Source organism: Heterodontus francisci, chromosome 41 (genome assembly GCF_036365525.1).
Source record: "Heterodontus francisci isolate sHetFra1 chromosome 41, sHetFra1.hap1, whole genome shotgun sequence".
Classification (NCBI taxonomy): domain Eukaryota; kingdom Metazoa; phylum Chordata; class Chondrichthyes; order Heterodontiformes; family Heterodontidae; genus Heterodontus; species Heterodontus francisci.
Genome location: NC_090411.1, coordinates 30,173,995 through 30,198,649, shown reverse-complemented (window position 1 = coordinate 30,198,649; position 24,655 = coordinate 30,173,995). Strand labels below are relative to the sequence as shown.

The 24,655-nt window shown below is 46.6% G+C and overlaps 1 protein-coding gene across 1 annotated transcript in view; it reads left to right on the top strand.

Moving 5' to 3' along the window:
• The first annotated feature begins 1,130 nt into the window (after positions 1 to 1,130).
• Positions 1,131 to 24,655, top strand: part of LOC137353665 (excitatory amino acid transporter 2-like) — a 57,422-nt gene continuing 33,897 nt past the window's right edge. Inside the window, exon 1 of the mRNA XM_068020022.1 lies at positions 1,131 to 1,184. The gene's annotated coding sequence lies outside the window, so the exon portion shown is untranslated. The remainder of the gene's footprint in view (positions 1,185 to 24,655) is intronic.

The window sequence follows — 24,655 nt, the reverse complement described above, 5'->3', positions numbered from 1 at the left end:
GCCTCTTAGCACTGGGTACACATCAAATGACAGATTGGTACTTTTTATTCCCACACTTTTTACTCCTCCCCTGTGCAGCAGAGCCAACCGTGGTGCATGAACAGCCACAGAAACACTGTGACTACAAGAGCAGGTCAGAGGCTGTGAATTCTTGTGGTGAGTAACCCTCTTCCTGATTCACCAATGCCTGTCCACCATCTCCAAGTCACAAGTCAGGAGTGTGATGGAATACTCTCCACTTGCCTGGATGGGTGCAGCTCCAACAACACTCAAGAAACTCGACAGCATCCAGAATAAAGCAGCCCGCTTGATTAGCACCCCATCTTCCACCTTCAACATTCACACCCTTCAGCACCAACGCACAGTGGCAGCAGTGTGTACCATCTACAAGACACACAGCAGAAATTCACCAAGGCTCCTTCGACAACACCTTCCAAACCTGTGATCTCTACCACCTAGAAGGACAAGGGCAGCAGATGGGAACACCACCACCTGCAAGTTCCCCTCCAAGCCACACACCATCCTTACTTGGAACTATATCACCGTTCCTTCACTGTCGCTGGGTCAAAATCCTGGAACTCCCTTCCTAACAGCACTGTGGGTGTACCTACACCAGATGGACTGCAGCGATTCAAGAAGGCAGCTCACCACCACCTTCTCAAGGGTAATTAGGGATGGGCAACAAATGCTGTCCTAGCCAGCGATGCCCACATCCTATCAAACAAATAAAAAAACTGTGATCTGCAGTTTGCTGGTTCTATCCTAATCAGAATGGTGGGACAAATTGCCCTGATCTTCCCACTGGCCAGATGAAAAAAGAAAGTCCTGCATTTCTGTAGCTCCTTTCACAACCGCAAACATTCCAAAGTGCTTTACAGCCAATGAAGTACTTTTGAAGTATAACTACTGTTGTCATGTAGGAAACATAGCAGCCAATTTGCACACAGCAAGCTCCCACAAACAGCAATACGATAAATACCCAGATAACTTGTTCTAGTGATATTGGAAGACAGAGAGCTCCAGAGTGTGGGGATAAGATGGCCGAGGACTCTGGCATGGATGGTAGGATTGAGGGAGGAGGAACCTGCTGCAGATCAGGGTTAGATGGTTGTGGTTGAAGAGTTTGCCTTCAAGTGGGAGTTGGATGGATTCTTGACTGGGGCAAAGATCATATCATCTGGAAGGTAAGTGTCTTTATTGATAACACTAGGCCCATTTGGACTGCTTTCAATTGTCTGAGAGGGACAGGTATTTTCCAGAGTATTTCTTCCCTTATTTTTTCCCCTAGGTATTTTTTGCCCCTCTGAGTAGATTATATGGCTCTGGGAATGGTGGAGGGGGCGGGGGGGTGGTGGGAGGCAGAGGGAGGGGCGTGAAAGAAGTGTTTACTCACAATGTTCCAGTCTTAAATATGGGGAAGGCCTGATAGTCCAGCTGCTCTTTCCCTGCCTGTTAAATTATTTTTGTATGCATGTTCATAGGTAGCATGGAGTCAGGCCATGGGCTGATTCATAGGATATTGGAACCAGGGTGATGGGCGATAGAGAGATCATGGACATTGTCAGCACTAGGGGGAGGGTGTGAACAGAGCTGGTATTGTGGTCAGTAAACAGGAAAATTCACCTCCCAGCCCCCGGGCGCCATCTGTCTGCGCTGGATTCAAAAAGACATTCTGGGAGGGGGAGGACCCGGTTCTGACAGATGCCTCTCAGAGAAAGGAATTCTTAATCGCTGCCTGCTTGCCTTATCCTGTCTAGTGATCAGCACAAACCAGGTGCAAAGGTTGCCAACAGCTCAGTCACTAAGGGTTGCCAGCTCTGGTTGCATGCATTGCTGGAGGTTTCATCACCTGAGCTCCAGCCTTCAACTGCCCCGCCCCCAATCCTCCCCTGCACTCCCGCCATGGGTTGCCCAACATGTCCATCGTCACAGTGCCCCGCCTTCCAATGGCCAATTGGAAAGCTGATTGGATGATTCCTGACTTTCAGTCAAAACAACCTTTCCGTGCCCTCTGAGAACTTCAATATTTCTAATTGCAGTTCAAAGAAAGCGGGGAAGAGAAACACACTTTTTTCTCCTGGGTTTTACTCACAGAAAATTAAATATAAAATTCCTGAAAACTCCAGGATGGTTGGCAAACTCATCAGTCACCCATATGGTTTGCTTGCTTGCATGTAAACATGGATATTCCCCTGCCAAGTCCCCTCTACCAGCTGCATTGCACTTAAATCATCTTTTTTGAAAATGTGATACTCAGCTTTCATTCCTGGCTCGATGTTGCACCTCCTCTGGGTATATGCTGCGATCTCCCTCATGCTCCTTCCCCCCACTTCCTCCATGTCCCTTACCTCTCCATATTCTTTCTTTGAGGAAGTAACATTGCAACACATTGAATTACATAAACAGTTTCTATCCTTTCTTTTCTTAATCACTACTTCCTTGTTTAAGAGTCTGTGTTTGTTTTCTCTATTTTATTCATTACAGATTAAATATTAGCTCGGTCTACAATTACTTTTCCTGCAAGTTGTTTGACAACTTTCACTTTTCGCATTGAGCACTGAACCATAGAACCATAGAAAAATTACAGCACAAAAGGAGGCCCTTCAGTACTGGCTGAAAACTAGCAATCTAATTCCACCTTCCAGCACCTGGTCCAAAGCCTTGCAGGTTACAGCACTTCAGGTGCATGTCCAGGCACCTTTTAAAAGAATTGAGGGTTTCTGCCTTCACCACCATTCCTGGCAGTGAATTCCAGACACCCACCATCATCTGGCTGAAAAAGTTTTTCCTCATGTCCCCTCTAATCCTTTTACCAATCACCTTAAATCTGTGCCTCTCTGCTGGGGGAAACAAGTCCTTCCTGTCTACTCTATTTAGGCCCCTCATAATTTTGTACACTTCAATTAAGTCACCCCTCAGCCTCCTCTGTTCTAAGGAAAACAACCCTAGCCTATCTAATCTTTCCTCATAGCTGCAACTTTCAAGCCCTGGCAACATTCTTGTAAATCTCCTCTGCACTCTCTCCAGAGCAACTATGTCCTTCCTGTAATGTGGCGACCAGAACTGTACACAATACTCCAACTGTAGCCAAACCAGCGTTTTATACAGTTCCAGCATTACATCCCTGCTTTTGTATTCTATACCTCGACCAATAAAAGAAAGTATTCCATATGTCTTCTTCACCACTTTATCTACCTGTCCTGCCACCTTTAGGGACCTGTGGACATGCACTCCAAGGTCTCTCACTTCTTCTACCCCTCTCAATATCCTCTTGTTTATTGTGTATTCCCTCGCTTTATTTGCCCTCCCCAAATGCATTACATCACACTTCTCTGAATTGATTTCCATTTGCCACTTTTCTGCCCACTAAACCAAACCATTGATATCATTCTGGAGTCTACGGCTATCCTCTTCACTATCAACTACACGGCCAATTTTTGTATCATCAGCAAATTTCCCAATCATGCCTCCCATATTTAAGTCCAAATGATTAATATATACCACAAACAGCAAGGGACCCAACACTGAGCCCTGTGGAATGCCACTGGAAACAGCTTTCCATTCACAAAAACATCCATCGACTACCCTTTGCTTCCTGTCACTGAGCCAATTTTGGATCCAACCTGCCACATTCCCCTGTATCCCATGGGCTTTCATTTCACTGACCAGTCTGTCATGCGGGACCTTGTCAAATGCCTTACTAAAATCCATTTGGACCACATCCACTGCACTACCCTCATCAATCCCCCTTGTTATTTCCTCAAAGAATTCAATTAAGTTAGTAAGACATGACCTTCCCTTAACAAATCCATGTTGACTATCCCTGATCAGTCCATGCCTTTCTAAGTTTATCCTGTCCCTCATAATAATTTACCCACCACCGAGGGCAGACTGACCAGCCTATAATTATTTGGCCTATCCCTCACACTCTTTTTAAACAATGGTATAACATTCGCAGACCTCCAATCCTCTGGCACCTCGCCTGGATCCAGTGTGGATTTGCAGATGATCCTCGGCGCATCCGTTATTTCCTCCCTGGCTTCCTTTAACAACCTGGGATGCAGTCCATCTGGCCCTGGCGATTTATCCACTTTCAAGGATGTCAGACCCTCTAGTACTTCCTCTCTCATTATGCTAATCGTATCTAATATTTCACACTCCTCCTCTTTTACTACAATGTCTGCATTATCCCTCTCCTATGTGAAAACAGAGGCAGAAAACTCATTAAGAACGTTACCCATGTGCAAGTTCCCTTGTACATCTCTGATAGGCCCTACCCTTTCCTTAGTTATCCACTTGCTCTTCATGTACTGATAAAACATCTTTGGGTTTTCCTTGATTTTACCTGCCAATAATTCTTCTTGTCCTCTCTTTGCATTTCTAATTTTCTTTTTTACTTCACCCCTGCACTTTCTATACTCCTCTGGACTTTCTAAAGTATTAAGTTTTTTGGTATTGTCTTTATTAATTTATGGGGCACAACAAGTCAGCAGTATCTCAAGACTTGATGGTGGGACACATAAAAATAAAAAAAAAAGGAGGACAGGAGCCTGCTCCGCCATTCAATAAGATCTTGGCTGATCTTCTTCCTCAACTCTACTTTCTCGCCCTGGATACCCTCAGTGTCCAAAAAGCTATCAATCTGAGCCTTGAATTTACTCAATGACTGAGCAGCCATAGCCCCCGGAATAGAGAATTCCAAAATTTCACAACCCTCTGAATGAAGAAATTTCTCTTCATCTCAGTCCTAAATGGCCGATCCCTTATCCTGAGACTCTAGTTTTAGACTCTCCAGTGAGGGGGAATAGCCTCTCAGCATAGAGTCATAGAGTTATTCAGCACAGAAACAGGCCCTTCGGCCCATCGTGTCTGTGCCGGCCATCAAGCACCTAACTATTCTAATCCCATTTTCCATCACCTGACCCGTAGCCTTGTATGCTATGGCGTTTCAAGTGCTCATCTAAATACTTCTTAAATGCCTCTACCACCTCTTCAGGCAGTGTGTTCCAGATTCCAACCACCCTCTGGATGAAAAATGTTTTCCTCAAATCCCCTCTAAACCTCCTGCCCCTTACCTTTAATCTATGCCCCCTGGTTATTGACCCCTCCGCTAAGGGAAAAGGTTCCTTCCTATCTAACCTATCAATGTCCCTCATAATTTTGTATGCTACCCTGTCAAGCTCTCTAAGAATTTTATATGCTTCGATAAGATCAACTCTCATTCTTCTAAACTGTGGGCAATGTAGACCTGTTCTACACAATCTCACCTCATTGGACGACTCTCTTCTCCCGCATTGATTCCAGGCACCCAGTGACTGTATCAAATGCTCCCAGGTCAGAAATAGCATGATTAGACCCTCCCTTTGGCACAACATTAAGCAATTCTAGATCAGTTATAGTGCAGGTTAGATCCACAGTAAAGATTCTTCTGCATCGCCATATCAAGCACTGCCCAGGCATGTACAACATAAGTTAGACACAACATAAAACTCCATCTAGCAACCACTCGCATGGCAGGTAGAGCACGCATTAGATACAGAGTAAATCTCCATCTACGGCAGGAATAGGCACCAACATGTTGCACCATGGACATTTGACAAAACTATTGACTCAGCCACGGCCATGGGGGCAATTAATCTGTGTATAAAATGAATAGCAAATCTAATGCCATCAAAACACATTCTGATTTAAAACACATTTCTCCCTCTAAATAAAGTTGCTAAGCATATAAACATCAATGGAGAGCACCACAACTGTATTAGCTAGCTAGCATGCAAAATAGTATGCAACGCAAATACAGATCACTTTTGTTCACAGAATCAAACTGGCTACACGATGTCACGGGTGGTAGATGGACCTTATTGCATGCCCTCTGTGGATTCACACTGTGTCAGGAGTGTAAATTCATCCAATGAAACTCAAGGAGAGGCTTGTTATTGTGCTTATTGAGGTGAGGCAGTAGAAAAATCAGCAATAGGAAGACAGACCATTTCTCACACTGCTGTTATCACAAGACAATAACCCGTGATGGTCAATATTTGTGCAACTTCTCCACTTCTTGTAATATGTGTCTGAAGACAGGGCAGCCAACAAAGGGGCAGTGATCTCTAAATCAGGAGAATTTTATAGGATCAAGCAGATAGTTTTCAGAAGAGTCATATAAAAAAGCAAAGTAGAATGGGGCAGGAAGGCACACAGAGATTAACAGTAGTTAGCCAAGATTAGTTTATTCATCTTAACAGGCTGTCAAACTAGGTCCTGGATTCTAAAATACAGAAACAACAGCATCTCTCATGGACAAAATGTCATTTGCTCACCAAAGCTAGTGACAACATTAGATAAACACAATTACAAATAAAGAGTGCTCGTCAGTTTTTCCAATAAAGTGATTCTCTGGAATTTGACTTATGTCTATATCTCAGTCTATCACTGTCAATTCCGATTCAGCTCTGATACGATAATTATTAACAAAAAGCTTTTCTGCAAAAGGTTTAGCTGTTGTTACTGCCTGTATTATTTAGTTACAAAAGGTTCAGTCACCATCTGTAAGATTGTACTCCAGACTAACCAATTTATGTTCAAGCCAAATCTCTTACCTGTTATCAAAGGTGTACTTTTAACATAATGTAATTATATGATACAGACAACTTTCAAATGACATTGGCCATTCAGGCTATCTGCCCTCAAACTGGATAGTAAATGATGCACATTGCAGTTACTGAACTTTGACATACTTGTAAAACTTGTCCTTTAATCCAACTTGCAGCAAAAAATAATCAGTTAATGACTGATCATTGAAACATAATAAATTCTTACTATGTTTTCCCTGACAGTTTTTAAAACTGTGAGTGTGGCATGAATTTTGCTAGGGGATCATAGACAGTTCATCATAGTTTAAGGTTTATAAAGCTATCTATTACATTGTACATGGATCAGCAGCATCCTGTTTTTGCCAATATCACTCAGCCCCATTGCACCATACTCTTGTATTTATGAGGGACTTACAATGCTGACTTCTGGAGATTCCTTGGATTTTCTTGCCTGTTTTCCCCACAGTACAAGTTCTGGAACAATGTGATTCCAAATTGAGAGCAGCAGAATTGTGAAATTTGTATAGAACTAAAAGTCCATCAACTTCCACCATGTTGCTCAGCTAGTGTACCAAGTGAAAGTAATGCTGCCAGAGTGTAAGTTTGCATAACACAAGCCATTAAACTTGTGTTTTAAAATAACCTAGCTGCTAGGTTATTTTAAAACACAAAGTTAAAGGCTTGGAGCAGGGGTGTCCAACCTTTTCACGTGGAGGAGGGGACCACATTCCAATTTTTTCTTACATAGGGGATCGGTGAGACAATTTTGGAAATAAAGACATTAAAAATTGATCTTACTATTAATCAAAGCAACAACAAATGTGCATTTTTGTGAAGAATCTTTAAATGAGAAAACTAATTTATTGACTTACTTTCTCGTTACTATGATGACTGTATCGGTGCCGTTTCCTGCTCCCGCCCCGAACTAGAAAACTTTATCAACTTTGCTTCCAATTTCCACCCTTCTCTCACCTTTACATGGTCCATCTCTGACACTTCCCTTCCCTTCCTCGACTTCTCTGTCTCCATCTCTGGGGATAGGTTGTCTACCAATATCCATTATAAGCCCACCGACTCCCACAGCTACCCCAACGACACTTCTTCACACCCTACCTCCTGTAAGGACTCCATTCCATTCTCCCAGTTTCTCCATCTCCGACGCATCTGCTCTGATGATGCTACCTTCCATGACGGTGTTTCTGATAGGACCTCCTTTTTCCTCAACCGAGGATTTCCCCCCACTGTGGTTGACAGGGCCCTCAACCGTGTCCGACTCATTCCCCGCACCTCTACCCTCACCCCTTCCCCTCCCTCCCAGAACCGTGACAGTGTTCCCCTTGTCCTCACTTTTCATCCCACCAGCCTCCATATCGAAAGGATCATCCTCCGCCATTTTCGCCACCTCCAGCGTGATGCCACTACCAGTCGCATCTTCCCCTCCCTTCCCCTGTCAGCATTCCGAAGGGATCGTTCCCTCCGCGACACCCTGGTCCACTCCTCCATTACCCCAACCACCTCGTCCCCGTCCCAGGGCACCTTCCCCTGCAATCGCAGGAGGTGTAATACCTGCCCATTTACCTCCTCTCTCCTCACTATCCCAGGCCCCAAACACTCCTTTCAGGTGAAGCAGTGATTTACTTGTACTTCTTTCAATGTAGTCTCCTGTATTCGCTGCTCACAGTGTGGTCTCCTCTACACTGGGGAGACCAAGCGCAGACTGGGTGACCGCTTTGCGGAACACCTCCGCTCAGTCCGCAAGCAGGACCCAGAGCTTCCGGTTGCTTGCCATTTCAACACTCCCCCCTGCTCTCATGCTCACATCTCTGTCCTGGGATTGCTGCAGTGTTCCAGTGAACATCAACGCAAGCTCGAGGAACAGCATCTCATCTACCGATTAGGCACACTACAGCCTGCAGGACTGGACATTGAGTTCAATAATTTCAGAGAATGACAGCCCCCCATTTTACTTTCATTTTTAGTTATTTTTTCTTCCTTTTTTTTTACATTCTTTTTTACATTTTTTACAATCTTTTTTTGCATTTATTTCATTTCATCTTAGTTTGTTCAGTTTGCTTACCCACTGTTTTTTTCAGGTTTTTTTTCAGGTTTGCACTTGCTGCTGTTCAATATTCAGTGTATTCACACCTGATCTGTACTAATGCTTTGTCTTTCAACACACCATTAACATATTGTTTGCCTTTGCTCCGTGACCTTTTGGTCAGCTATGTGGCCTGGTCCAATCTGCACCTTCTCCTTTGTTATCTCTTGCCCCACCCCCACCTCACTTGCTTATAATCTGTGACTTTTCTAATATTTGTCAGTTCTGAAGAAGGGTCACTGACCCGAAATGTTAACTCTGCTTCTCTTACCACAGATGCTGCCAGACCTGCTGAGTGGTTCCAGCATTTCTTGTTTTTGTCTCGTTACTATGTTGGACACTGATTTAGTGTAATACCTGGCATTTTGTTTTTGCTTACACAAGTAATCAGTGTCTGCCCGCACACTTCTTGTAGCAATGTGGTGTATTCCGGACAGATGTTGAACTGCCAGACGGGATCTTGATCACTCTCTCTCCCTCCTCTCTCTCTCTCTTTCTCTGTCTCTCTCTCCCCCCCTCTCTCTCTGACTTCCACCTCTCTGTGTTCCTCCCCTGTGTTGTTGCCACTTCTCTCTGTCGTCCCACCTCTCTTTGTCATCCCTGCCCCTCTGTGACGTCCCCCCCACCATGTTGTTTTCCCTCTTTCTGTGTCACTTCCCCATCTCTGTGTTCTCTTCTCTCTTTACCCCACTCTCTTTGTGCTCCTTTCTGTCTCTCTCCCCTCTCTCAGCCCCCTTCTCTCTCTTTGCCCCTCTCTTTCTCTGACACCTTTTCTCTTCCTCTTGCCCCCTCTCTCTCTGACCTCCACCTCTCTGCCCCATCTCTCTTTCTCTCCCCCATCTCTCTTTCTCTCCCCCTCTTTCTCTCTCTCTCTCTGCCCCTCTCTGCCCTCTTTCTCTATTTCTCTCTGCCCTCTCTCTCTGCTCCCTCTCTCGCTGCCCCCTTTCTCTCTCTGCCCCCTTGTTCTCTCTCTCTCTGCCCCCTCTCTCTCTCCCCTCTTTCTCTCTCTCTCTCTGTCCCCTCTTTCTCTCTTTCTGTCCCTTCTCTTTTTATCTGCCCCCTCCCTCTCTCTCCCCCTCTCTCTGCCCACTCTGACCCCTCTCTGTCTCTGCTCCTCCTCTCTCTCTCTGCTTCCTCTTTTTCTCTCCCTCTGCCCCTCTCTCTCTCTCTGACCACCCCCCCCCCCTCTCTCTGACCCCCCTCTCTCTCTGGCCCCTCCTTCCCTCTCTCTCTCTGTTCCCCTTCCCCCATACCCTCTCTGACCATTGCTGAGAGCCACAACAGTGATTTCTGAACTCTGTCAGCTTTGTGGTTTTCCGGCGGGCTTTAAAAAAAGTTGGAACCTGCGGAAAACCCTGAATCTGTCCGAAGTTCAGAAGCCGTTGTTCCTGCTTTCAGCACCTGTCAGCTGTGAAGATGACACTTGAGCTTTTTTTTATAGTTGGTCTGAAGAAACCAATGGGAAATTTCTCATGCCTGAAATTACCAGTCATGGACCTCAAAATGTTTTTCACGGACACTGTTGTCCATATATGGGCACGTTGCTGACCCCTGCTCTCCACTGTCCCCAGCAAAAACTCCAGGAAGAATCAACACCTTCGAGCGAAGTGGGAAGATAAAAGATGAAGAGTATCCATTTGTCTGATAACGCTCCTGGGAAGTAAAACCTGACTACCCGACACGAACCCGACCAAACCCGACTACATGTGTCCGGTTCGGGTCAGGTCGAGTCTATATTCGGTGTTCAGCATTCGGGCTCGGGTTGGGTTGGGTTCGGGTTGCCTGTGGTCGGCTTTTGTTTTGTGTTGATCTCTTTTTAATCTACATTTTGACGTGATTTATTTTCTGTAGTAATAGCATGTTTGATATTTTAGGGTTGGTGTTTAATATTTTCAGGTCAGGTCGGGCATGAAAATAATTGAAGGACTCGGGCCCAGGTCGGGTTTGGGTTGGCTGTGGTCGGGTCGGGCCCCGGGTCGGGTTTTAATTTTATACCTGAGACAGGCTTTACTGGGAAGTACCTTGGGATGCTTTACTATGTTATCAGTACTATATAAATGCAGGTTATTTAATTGTGATCAGTAATGCCACTTGGATAATGAACAGCGAGCTCGCCACTAGTATCAGACCCACCGGCCGTCCATGTCTCCGTTATAAAGACGTCTGCAAACGCGACATGAAATCGTGTGACATTGATCACAAGTCGTGGGAGTCAGTTGCCAGCATTCGCCAGAGCTGGCGGGCAGCCATAAAGACAGGGCTAAATTGTGGCGAGTCGAAGAGACTTAGTAGTTGGCAGGAAAAAAGACAGAGGCGCAAGGGGAGAGCCAACTGTGCAACAGCCCCGACAAACAAATTTCTCTGCAGCACCTGTGGAAGAGCCTGTCACTCCAGAATTGGCCTTTATAGCCACTCCAGGCGCTGCTTCACAAACCACTGACCACCTCCAGGCGCCTATCCATTGTCTCTCGAGATAAGGAGGCCCAAAAGAAAAGAAGACCTTGGGATGCTTTACTATGTTATCAGTACTATATAAATGCAGGTTATTTAATTGTGATCAGTAATGCCACTTGGATAATGAATTCCCAACAGTTGCCATGACAGAGCCAAGAAATGCATAAAGTAGTATGTAATGTACCTGCACATGGATAGAAATTCCATTACACTGTGAACAGGCTGCAAGTAGTTCTACACCAGTCACTTTGTGAGTTATGTGTGATCTATACTCCAATGAAACACTTGATAGGTCACTTAGGGATGTTTGCCCGATGTCAACATGATAAAGTGATAGGAACCAGGCTGCCTACTCTCTCTTCTTTGGCAGCAGAAGGCGAGGGGTTAGAGAGTGAGAGAGTTGCCACACCTTTACAAACACTTTCCAACCAGATAAAACATTGTTCTCAGCAGTCCCATCGATCACTTCACTACGCTGTGTTTTCCATCAGACTACCTTCCGTGCCAAGTTTATCCCATGTCAATTTGTGCTGCATTCACATGCTGGAGCTGCCCATGAATGAATAAATAAAAAAATGGAGCCAAGGACGGTGTTCAGACACAGATCAGCAACGTTCTTGTTGAATGGTGGAACAGGCTCGAGGGGCTGAATGGCCTCCTTCTGTTCCTAATTTGCTAGTAGGACCGTCGGAGAACCTTCACCACACACACTGCAGAAACTCAGGAGCGGGCTCACCTTCTCACGGGTGTCTAGGGATAGACAACAAATGCCAGCCTCTTCAGTGATGCCCAAATTCTGCAATTTCTATGAATTAACTTTTTGCTTTTCTATAATTGCAGACATCTCCTTCCGAAATGGCTTCATTGAATGAATCACATTGAAACCTTTCCAAAGTGTGCCAACGCACTGGATTTATGTAAAACATTGTTAATTAATGCAACTGCTTCTATGGGCTGGGACTCTATAAGCTCGCCGCCTACCTCGGCGGTGAGCTTCAAAAATGGTGGGCCGCCCACGCGGGCTGCACGCCAAAGAACCGCTGCGATCCCAAGTTGCCTCACTGAGGATATAATTCCATAAAAAAAGGTTCCTGAACTTCTGCTCTGTGTCTCTGACCTGTGAGTGGAGTGTTACAAGTAAGTAGGTTGTTCATTGAATAGGCACAGAGATTAAAAGCTGCCTCATGCAGGACATCTAGTGGTGCTTTCAGAGAGCTTGTAGCCTACCTACTATATAGAAAGACTTGCATTTATAAAGCACCTTTCACAGCCCCAGGATGTACCAAAGTGCCTTAGAGCCACCGCAATACCGTTTTGAGGTTTCGTAATCACGGCAGTCAATTTGCGTACAGCAAACTCCCACAGATAGCGACGTGGTAATGATCAGATAATAAGTTTTTAGATGTTAGTTGAGGGATAAATTTTGGTCAGGACTTTTGGCTCAGACCAAGTGTAGTATCTGTTCTTGTCAGTGCTTACTTGGTTGAGAAGAGACCATGATCGTTGCCTTTTGATCCTGGGGAAGCTTTGAGTAAAATGGCTATAACCAATCTTCGAGCTTCGGGCCAGGGAGTGCGTAACACCGTTCGGGTGGTTGTGAAGGACAAGGATGGAGATGCACCGGTCGATCGCACCTTCTTCATCAAGAAAATCCTCTTCGATTGCTGCGGATTTCAAGCTACGGATGTCTTCTGCCTGCAGGATTTCCCCAGCAGTGGATACTTCAACATGACGTTCCGGAACGTGGCGGGATGCATCAAGTTCCTGAAGGCGTTCAAGGAGAAAGGGGACCGGGCGCCACTGTCGATCCTCACAGCGGAGCCGCTCTTCACACTTCCGTCACAACGGGACCGGGTGGTGACGATTCACCTCTACAACCCCCATGTTCCGGTGGTGGATGTACTCACCTTTCTCGCCAGGTACATCGAGGTGGCCGGCAGCAGCACTGATGTCAAGGACCCCTTTGGGATTTGGACCAGCAAGCGGCAGGTCAAGGTGACCTTGAAGGTCGATCCCAGTGGAGCCATCATCCACCCTCCCTCCAGCTTCGCTATCGGGGGAAGTCGAGGCTTCTTGGTCTATGCTGGGCAGCCCAGAGTTTGTCGCACCTGTGGCAAATCTGGTCACGTGGCAGCTAACTGCGGCACGGTTGTTTGCAAGAACTGCAAGGAGGAAGGCCATCAGACCAAGGACTGTAAGCAGAGTAAGTGTTGCAACTTGTGCGGTGTCGCAGGCCACCTCTACAAAACCTGCCCCAAACGCTGCTTCAGTTATGCTCAGGCGGCAAGGTCCAAGTAAAGGCTGGGAGAAGGTTCGACGAAGGCGTCCGGTGTTTGAAAGGAGACTAGCAACCTTCTCCGCAGTGAGTAACTTCAACCTGAGAAGGAGAAGGAACGGGAGGCAGCTGAAACCAGCGACCCAGCACCTACCCTGCACCCAGAAACCCCTCCTCCACAGACAGAATCAATGGAGGAGGAGGCAGCAGATGGACAAACAGGTCAGTGGCAAGTGGTCCAGAGGAAAACCACAAAGAAAAAACATCCAAAAGCGGAACAGGCCACCACCCAAACCAGTAGCAAGAGGAGGCTACCTTCTGAAACAGACTACAACAGCTCCTCTTCACTGGATGGGGAAATGCTGGAACGACAGCCCCTTCAAAAGAGGCGGCAGAACTCCAAGGAGATGGAAGATAAAACATCCCAGCCCCCGGGCACTGGAAGCTATGATGGGCCCGGCGTGCCCCAACCCCAAAGCGCCACACCTAATGACGTGGCCAACGCATCCCAGCTCCGGGACACCGAGAGCAACGACACGTCTGGCGCACCCCAGCTCCGGGAAGCCGGGAGCAGTGATGTTTTCGAGGAGGAACAGAGGGAAGCAGCAGAGGACAACCCAACCCTTGCTGTCTACAAGACCCCCCCCCCCGATGTCACCCCAGCGGAACAAACCCTGCATGAAAAACCAAGAGGGGTTTCTGAGCCCAACCAACGTGAAACTGCTTGCGCACATGATGGGTATGCAGGAACATCCCGAAGGACTGGGACTAGCAAGGACAAATGGTATGGGAAGCAACAACTAACTTTAAAAAATGGGTATAAGGATTGCTTCCATTAATGTGCGTAGCATTAAATCTACTACGCGATGTGTTTCAACCTTGGATTACCTTGCCAAGGTCAAAGCCGACCTACTGTTTCTGCAGGAGTGTGGAATACCACACCTCAGCACCTACAGGCAGTGGTCGCGATGGTGGTCCCACGGGCCATCGATCTGGTCGGGGGGTAATGATTGCCGTTCCTCCGGCCTGGGTATTCTGCTGCGGGGAGGTAACTTCACCATCTCCGAAGTTAAGGAGGTGGTGAGCGGCCGCCTCCTCGTAGCAGACGTGATGTACAACAACGCTCCGCTCCGGTTAATCAACGTGTACGCCCCGGTACAACGCAGCGAGCGGCTGACCGTCTTCCAGCAGCTCCCACTGCTGCTGGCGACGTCCAGGCCGGTCATCCTAGGCGGTGACTTCAACTGCATCATCGATGCGGCTGGACGATCCGGCAGTGACGACAGCAAACTGGATGCTACGTCCAGATTCCTAGTAGAAACAGTTAAGGATGCCAAACTGCACGACGTCTTCAGCGAACCTGCAGACGGAGCGCAGCGCAGATACACATGGTCAAGATCGGACGGGTCTGCCCGTTCCAGGATTGACTTCCTGTTTGTGTCCCGTGCCGTCGTGGTCGGATCCACCAACGTCAAGCCGGTGTTCTTCTCCGACCATTGCCTCTTACTGGCCGACTGTCACTTACAGGACGACCAGCGGGTTGGCAGAGGGACGTGGAAGCTCAATGCTACACTGCTGACCCCAGAGAACGTTGAGGAACTCAAAAGGGATTACAAAGGTTGGAGGACCGTGAAACCCCTCTTTGAGTCTCCAGTTCACTGGTGGGAAGCGATCAAGGAGAACATCAAAAGGTTCTTCATCCACAAAGGTGTTCAGAGGGCGAGAGAGAGACTGAGGGAAATGTCCCGACTCCAGAAAAGTATGCAAAATCTGCTCCGGCTGCAGTCAATGGGGGTCGAGGTCAAGGAGAACCTCCAAGAGGTGAAGAGCCAGTAGGCCTCGCTCTTTGCCAAGGAGGCCTCCAAGATCATCTTCCGGTCCAGAGTCCGCTCCATCGAGCAGGATGAGACGTGCTCGCGTTACTTCTTCCAAAAGGTACACAGAGAGAGCTCTGTTATCAGCAGCCTGAAGGAAGAAGATGGCTCGGTAACGTCTTCGCAGTCCGACATACTAAGGATCAGCAAATCCTTTTATGCTGGGCTGTATGATGCGAAGCCCACAGACAGTAGAGCCCCCCAGTCCTTCCTGTCATCTATCACAGAGGTCGTAGATGACAGCAGGAGGGAGGGACTGGACAAGCCGCCAACTCTGGACGAGCTGACAAAGGCCATCGAGTCCTTCGAGACGAGTAAAACTCCTGGAAGCGACGGCTTACCGGTCGAGTTGTACTCGGCCCTGTGGGACTGGGTCGGCCCAGACCTGCTGGAAGTATACGAGAGTATGCTCCTGGCCGGCAGCATGTCAGAATCCATGAGGATAGGCATCATTACCCTCATTTACAAGCGGAAGGGGGAGAGGGCAGAAATCAGAAATTGGCGGCCCATCTCACTGCTTAATGTTGACGACAAGATTCTGTCCAAAGTCATAGCCAGTCGAGTCACGTCTGCTCTGGAGTTGGTGATCCACCCTGATCAGACCTGCACTATACCCGGCAGGAAGATCTCTGATAGTCTCGCACTAATCAGGGATACGATCGCCTACGTACGGGACAGGAGGGTGGACACCTGCCTCATCAGCCTGGACCAGGAGAAGGCTTTTGTCAGGATATCGCACACCTACATGATGGACGTGCTTTCCAAAATGGGGTTTGGGGAGGGAATCTGCAATTGGATCAAACTGCTCTACACAAACATCAGTAGCGCAGTCTCAATCAACGGGTGGGAATCGGAAAGTTTCCCAATCAAATCTGGAGTCAGACAGGGCTGTCCTCTCTCCCCGGTCTTGTTTGTTTGCTGTATTGAACCCTTTGCTGAGTCTATTAGGAAGGATGCAAGCATAAGAGGGGTGACAATCCCAGGCAGCGGAGGCACTCAGGTTAAAACCTCCCTGTACATGGATGACGTCGCCGTCTTCTGCTCGGATCTGCTGTCTGTGCGCAGACTGATGAGCATCTGCGACCAGTTCGAACTGGCCTCGGGAGGCAAAGTTAACCAGGGCAAGAGCGAGGCCATGTTCTTTGGGAACTGGGCTGACCGATCCTTTGTCCCCTTCACCGTCAGGTCAGACTACCTGAAGGTGCTGGGGATATGTTTCGGAAGGGCTGGGGCGTGCACCAAAACCTGGGAGGAGCGAGTAGCCAAGGTACGACAAAAGTTGAGCATGTGGAAGCAGCGATCTCTCTTCATTGTGGGTAAGAACCTGGTCATCAGGTACGAGGCGCTCACGTTGTTGCTGTACGTGGCGCAGGTCTGGCCCATACCCCACTCCTGCGCTGTGGCAGTCACCCGAGCCATTTTCCGCTTCATCTGGGGATCTAAAATGGACCGGGTCCGGAGGGACACGATGTTCAAACCTCTGGATAAGGGCGGGAAAAATGTACCCAACGTGGCCCTCATCCTGATGACCACCTTCGTGTGCGGCTGCATCAAGCTGTGTGTAGACCTCCAGTATGCAAACTCCAAGTGTCACTACGTGCTGAGGTTCTATCTGTTCTCGGTGTTGCGAAGGATGGGCCTGGTCACATTGCCGCGGAACACTCCATGCAGTTGGACCGTGCCGTACCACCTATCCTTCGTGGAGCTGTTTCTGCGGGAAAACACCTTTGACCACCGATCCATTAGGCGGTAGTTGGCACGAAATGTCCTCAAGGCCTTACCGGAAAAGGAGACGGTGGATCCTGTCGGATGGTTCCCTGAGCAGACCGTCAAAGTCATTTGGTAGAATGCCTCATCACCAGAACTTTCAAACAAGCACCAAGACGTAGCTTGGCTGGTGGTGAGAAGAGCCCTCCCCGTCAGATCCTTCCTGCACGCCCGAAGTCTCGCCCCCTCCGCGCAATGCCCCCACGGTGGCTGTGGTGCAGAAGAGACGGTTGCCCACCTCCTTCTGGAATGTGTCTTTGCAAAGCAGGTGTGGAAAGAGATGCAGTGGTTTTTGTTGAGGTTCCTCCCAAGCAGCTCTGTAACACAGGAGTCTGTGCTCTACGGGCTGTTCCCAGGGACGCACACCGAGACAAACATCAACTGCTGCTGGAGGACTATCAATTCAGTGAAAGACGCCCTTTGGTCTGCCCGAAACTTGCTGGTCTTCCAGCGCAAATAGTTGTCCACCACCGAATGTTGCAGACTGGCACATTCCAAGGTCCAGGATTACGTGCTGAGGGACGCACTAAAGCTTGGGGCAGCCGCAGCAAAGGCTCAATGGGGAAAGACCACAGTGTAAGGTCCCCCCACCAAGCTGAACTGAGGGGCTGGATCCATGGGAAACCCCTCGAACCGTATCGGGAAAATTTTCATTTGCTGTAAAATGTAAAAATGTTAATGGCATGACAAATGAAATGGCAGGGTTGTGAGGCAACTCATGATTGTATTGAAGCAAACTGATCTCCCTTGCAATGTTTGTATTTTTTGGTGTTGTTTTTGAAACTGTTTGGCAATGTAATTTTTACAGATTTTTATGAATAAAGTATATTTTGAAAATAAAAAAAAAACTCTTGGCCAATCAGAGGCCAGGCGCTCTTTCACTGAGCAGCGCCACCGCAGAGGCTGCTGCCGGTACTGTACTCACCGCAGGCAAGGGACCCAGGCCACAGGTGAGTCATGGTGGGAGGGGTTTCGCGGAGTGGGGCTCATGGGGGAGGGGTGGTCGGCAGCACGGGCAGTGGGGGTGGCTCTCAGCAAGCACCCCCCCTCCCCACCTTCCCTGATGCCGGGTCCCTCGATCAGGTGCTAAGTGCCTTTTAATGAGGACACTCCTCCCGAAGCCGGCAAGTAACCCGCACGGGTTTGCTTGGCCTGCTCCCTGTGAAGCGCCAGGCTCGCCCGCTGCTGGGCTAATACCGGCAGCAGCGGGATGAGGCCCTTAATTGGGCATTAATTGCCCACTTAAGGGACTCAATTGGCGGAGGTGGGTAGGCCGTCCTCATGGATTTTCCTGCCACGGACTCAATTTGGGTGGAGGTGGGAAGGTGGCAGTGACCCCTCACCCCGCCAACATCCCGCTCAAATATATGCTCTCCCCACCTCCAAACTCACGGCAGGGGAGAGCCTAAAACTCCCCCCATGATGTGTGGTGGGTATAGTGTACCTGGGAGGAACAGGTGACTTTGGACCTATGCTTCCCAAGGCTCTTCACTGTGGGTTTTCCTTGCCTCATGTCTGGATCTGTTGTAGTATTATTGATAGTGATCAATGGCTATGATTAGTCAACAGCTCCATTATCATAGTTATCATGAAGGTGAACTAGATGCAGGAGTTTCTCAGGGATGTGTCCTAGGCCCAACCATCTTCAGCTCTTTCATCAATGACCTTCTCACCATCATAAGGTCAGAAGTGAGGATATTCACTGATGATTGCATAATGTTCCGTTCCATTCGTAACTCCTCAGATAATGAAGTTATCTGTGCCCGAATGCAGTAATACCTGGACAACATACAGGCTTGGTCTGATAAGTGGCAATTAATGTTTGCAACACAAATGCCAAGCAAGAACTATCGCCAACAGGAGAGAACCTAAGCCTCTCTCCTTCCCCTCTAAGTCACACGCCATTCTGACTTGGAAATACCATCACCGTTCCTTCACTGTCACTGGGTCAAAGTTCTGGTGTTCCCTCCCTAATGGCACTGTGGGAGCACTTTCACCAGACAGATTGCAGCGGTTCAAGAAGACAACTCACCACCAAATTCTCAAGGGAAGTTAGGGATGGGTAATAAATGCTGGCCATGCCAGCGAAGCCCACATCCAGAAAACATCCAGTCTTTTTTCGTCCAGCAATTCCTGTGTTCCTCTCACCAACAACACCACCAAGTCCCAGGTTTCTACCTCTTTCTGTATCTCCATTGACCTGCTCCTTTCCATTTAGTTTCATCTTTATATCTGTTGTAGCCTCTCTGCTCGTATTATCTCTAACTCTGCTAGAGTCATAGAATTATCCAGCATGGGAACAGGCCCTTCGGCCCGTTGTGTCTGTGCTGGCCATCAAGCACCTATCTATTCTAAATAGAGTCATAGTGTTATACAGCACAGAAACAGGCACTTCGGCCCATCAACAGGCCCTTTGGCCCATCAGCAGTCTGCCTGTCTCAGAAACAAAGTGCAAACTCTGAGCCTGTTGGGGAGGTCTTGATTTCAGTTTAAGATCTGGATGGATCTCGTATACATCTTCCCACACAATCGGTGCACTTTACATGTGCTCCATTGCATTGTCTCCTTACTAATCTGTACCAACGTGCTTTAATCTTCCCATCTAATCCCTTGTTCATCAACTGTATCCATCTGCCTACCCCATCAGTGTCTCCATCCTTTCCATCCCTCGTTTATTTCTCTGCCTCTATTCCTCCCTCTCTCTTTCACAGTCCAGCTCTCTCTCACACACGCACACAGCCGCACACAAACTCAGGATACCCAGTGCCTGATTAAATTGCCTTTTGCTCCTAATTCTGTACAGTCCATTGTTGATTAAATTAGGCTACCAAAGGACCTATAAGATTCTCTCATAAATGAAGCAACGGAGAGCCGTGAGTTTTTTTTTAAAAAGAGAGACCTCGGACCCTTTCCAAGTTGATTTGGATTAATTTATTTGAACATGTGTGTTCGCTGACGCAAAAGCCAGCAGTTATTTGGTGCTGAGACTGTTTTCCACTTGCCCTCACATCTGGAATGTACTGTACTTGCTGCAGACAAACTAGGACCTGCAGAGGTGAGTTTATTTCTTGCTTTGTGCCAAATGGGAAGATTTGGACCGAGAGAAAAATGAGAACATTGACTTTTATTTTAACCCCTCAAGCCCTCAAAGAATGCTTTAGCTTTGAAAAGGTTGTCAAGTGAAGGGATGTCAGTGATGGGGAAACGAAGCACTTTCCTTTTCACACACTCAGTGTCAGCCTCAAGCTTGGGTTTAGATAGCAGGCAAGCAAATTGTGTATGTTATACTGTCTACAAATTATATAGCATTAGTAATGTGAACAGGTAGTGCAGGAAATTCAGAGAAATACGGTGTGAATCAGGAAGAGAAAGAACTGGTTTTAAGTGAAGGGACGGAGGGAGACAGAAGCAAAGAGAGGGAGCTAGAAAGAGGGGAAAGCGAGATGCAGGATTGAATGGACCCCACCTGAGGAGACAAGCTGTCAGATGGGCCTGCCGTGTATTTCCAGCATTTCTCTTTTGGATTTCAGATCTTCAGCACTCATGATTTTTATTTCTGTTTGTTACTGTGGATTTTTAATGATGAATATTACACAGGCCCATCTGAAAATATGTGTAACCAGCAAACAATTACTGGGATCCCTGGAATGAGCTCAATAAAAACAAACAAAAAAATGAATTTGGTTTCTCTGTCAGTTGTCTTTAAGAGGTTAAAACCTGAATGCGTTGTGTGAATGATTGTGTGAGGTAAAATATAATTTAACAAGAACTTAGAAATTTTAAGAATGACTTAACATGAATCTAGTAAAATATGACTTAGCTTGAATGTAATAATTTAAAAAGGACTTAACAGGAACTTAGGAATTTTAAGTATGATGTGACATGAATATGGTAGAACATGACTTAACAGAACTTACTAACTTAAGATTGTGCTTAACAAGAATGCAGAAATTTTAAATATAACATCATGAATGTAATCATTTAAAATACAACATTATGAACATGGGAATTTAAAATATGACTAAACATGAACATAGTCTAATGTCAATTGTAGATTAATTGTGCTTAATTGGTTGGCATGAACTGGGGATTCACTTGTGCTACGAAAAATAGGAACAGACTAAAACTGTGATTGTTGGGTTAGGAGGTGCATGCTTATAATGTGTCTCTCTGAAATAAAATCTTATTAAAGTGTGCAAAGTTTGGCTCCAGTTCTATCCTTCATCAACTGGTTTTCTGGAATATAACGGTAAAATATGGCTTAACAAGAATATAGGAATTTTAAATATCACTTAACATGAACATAATCATTTAAAATGTGATTTAATATGAATATAGGAAGATAAAATATGACTGAACATGAAATTAGGAATTTTAATTATGATGCAACATGAGCGTGGGAATTTCCCCATTAGATGGTCCTGGCAAGGAATGAGAAATGCTGTTTTGGAAACAGTGGGAGTTCAATTTCTGACCAATTTTCCCTGAGATTAACGGTCGCTTCCGATTACAGATACCTTCCGACTGGGGAATCAACCATGTTTATGTGTCCAACTCTGGATAAAGTAATGCACTTCTACTGAGATAAATAACTTTTCTATTCGATAACCTGGAGACAACCATTGGCAATGATGCGATACGAAGGCTTACCAAGCTCTTATCGAATCCTTCACTACCAATTTAGCCCGGGTTTACTCCCTCTCCTTTGAAAGAAAGAATGAAATTTGAAATTTTGATTTGAAGGTGTCAAGTGGTCGGGCGATGATGTTCCCATTGTGATTTCCAGGCCCAGTAGCTGTAAAGCAGTTTCATGGTCTCAGGTCCCTCCTTACAGTTATCAATCGCAAGGCAGCTTTCTGAGGGGCAGTTCCTTCCATGAAGTCTCCACGTCAAAACCATCAATCTCAGAGAAAGTTCATTTATGTGAGGTTCAAAATTACGAGTGGTTTTTATAGAGTCGATAGTGAGAAAATGTTCTCACTGACAGGAGTTACAGTAACTAGAGGACACAGAATTAAGATAATTGGCAAAAAAAACACCAGAGGGAGATGAGGAGAATTTGTTTTATGCAGCGAGTGCTTGTGTTCTGGAATGCGCTGAAAGGGAGGTGGAAAAAGATTCAATAGTAACTTTCAAAAGTGAATTGAAAAGAAAAAAAGATTGCGGGGTAACAGCAGGGGAGTGGGACTAATTGGATAGCTCTTTCAAAGAGACGGCACAGGCACAATGGGCCAAATGGCCTCCTTCTGTGCTGCATCTTTCTACGTTCACTCCAAAAAGAAACTGGAATGGATTGCCCGTGTACAAGTGCGTTTGTCTCACTGCATCGATTGAAAAGTGACTGGGCTGTTCCAATTAATCATTCAGTATCCAATGGCAGTGGTGGAACCAGAGCTGGAGTTAGAGCCCGTGCAGTGGTTAACTAGCAGAAATGTGCCTGTTACTAACGGATTGTGTACAATTCATGTGCATGTGCTGATGTTCATGTCTCTTTTTCCATGTAACTAAGTGCAAGTACGAACTCTTGTACAGGATTCATCTCTCATATTTCTCTCATTCTCTCCCCATTGTAGTTCTCTCTCACTTCTATCTCTCTTCCTTTCATAGGGTGGGGGTAATGTTTGGACCAGATGGTGTGTTATTCAGGATAGTTGCCTGGAGCAAGCAGAATGGTGCATATTGGAGATGTCTTGACCAGACTTTGTGTTACGTGGCGAGGTGGTGGGGAAAGGTGATTGGATCGAACTGTGTGGTTAATTGGTTGTGCTGATTTTTGTCTCTTGCTGTAGCCTCTGGTAGGAAGAATTGCTTCCTAATTTCAATCCAATGGGCTGAACGGCCTCCTTCTGTTCTGCAGATTCTTACGAGTCTATGATTCCTGAATGGCTTGACTCGAATTTTAAGATGATGTCCCCTTATTATTGATTCTTACACCCTTTTAACATTTTAAAATCTTGATCAGATCACCCCTCAGTATTCAATACTCAAGTGAATACGAGGCAAGTTTTTGCAACCTGTCATCGTAAATTAACCCTCTAAGCCCTGCTATCATGCTGAAAAGCAACGCAAGTTTTGAAATTTCCCGGTATTCTCTCTGACTGGGAATATGAAACATCAGTAAGAACTGCAGCAGCAAGGATTAGTTTGCAGATTATTTAACAGAAATGTTCGGAGAGATATGAAAAGCTTTCTTAACGAGGATCAGTGCCATCACTCCAGTCCCAGATGCTACCCTTGGTTTTATGCTTGTAGTACTAATCCCATTCAGAGACTGAGTAAACCAGGCCTGATTCCTGATGCTACTGCTGAAAGCAGTATATCATCACTGGGAGCTAAATTCAACCGTTTCATTTTACGTTAATGATGAGAGAGATATTTACAAATATTTTCTTGCCGATATTCGCTCTTCACGGCATTTATTCAGCACCTTTCATGACCTCAGGGCATCCCAAAGTGCTTTACAGCCAATGACATACTTTTTGAAGTGTAGTCACTGTTGTAACGTAGGAAACACAGCAGCCAATTTATGCACAGCAAGCTCCCACAAACAGCAATGTGATAATGAGCAGATAATGTTTTTTTAGAGATGTTGGTCGAGTGATAAATATTGGCCGGGGCACTCAGGAGGAATCCCCAATGCTCTTCTTCAAAATAGTGCCACGGGAGCATTCCATCCACCTGAGAGAACAGACGGGGCCTTGGTCTAATGTCTCAGCGGAGAGGCAGCACCGTCTGACTTAGTGGGAGAAGCTACCCACGAAGCCACAGGTGACACTTAACCCTAATTATAACCTGACCCACCCTGTGAAAATGGGACGGATTGGGGTCTGACTCTCTTTAAACTCCATTGATGCCAGTGATTTTGTTTTGTTTTTGCTCCGAGGCACTTACTTCTTGATTTTAAAGTTGAAACCTTCACTGCCATAGCAATAATCATGGTTGGGAAAATATGCGGGAAGGCAGTGGAGTGTGTCCCCATCCTATCTCCAACCCCAGTTTCACCCAAAATGTAGAGGAAGGAGTGTGGAAGATTCCATTAGCATGTCTGCCACAATTGGCGACATCCAATTCGCTAAAATATCACAATTGCAAAGCAGCAGCAAATCACCACTAAATAGATTAGGGAAACGTCCAGTGAACAGAAACAATCGAGAGAGAAAGAGAATCATTTCCTGCTGACCTAGATGGCATCCTCTCCCCAAGGATAAGAGCCAGGGAATTCAGAAATAGCTGTAAGTCTTGCCTCAGCGACAACAATTAACTCCCAAATAGCCTGCGAATGTATTTGTTTTACAGCAAGTAGACTTTGTGGTCTTAAAGGGATGGGGCATCTTAAACACAGCCTCCACATTAATGATAGAGTCATCACATATAACCCTACTGTTATTACACGTACTTTTCACCCCCTCACCCCTGTGTTTGCTGACCTACATTGGCTCCTGGTCTGGCAACATCTCGATTTTAAAATTCCCGGCCCCCTCTCCCCCACCAATCTCCTTCAGCCTCCGAGATTTCTGCACTCCTTCAATTCTGCCCTCTTGCCCATTTCCAACTTTAATTGCTCCATCATTGGCAGTCTTGCCGTCAGCTGCCTGGG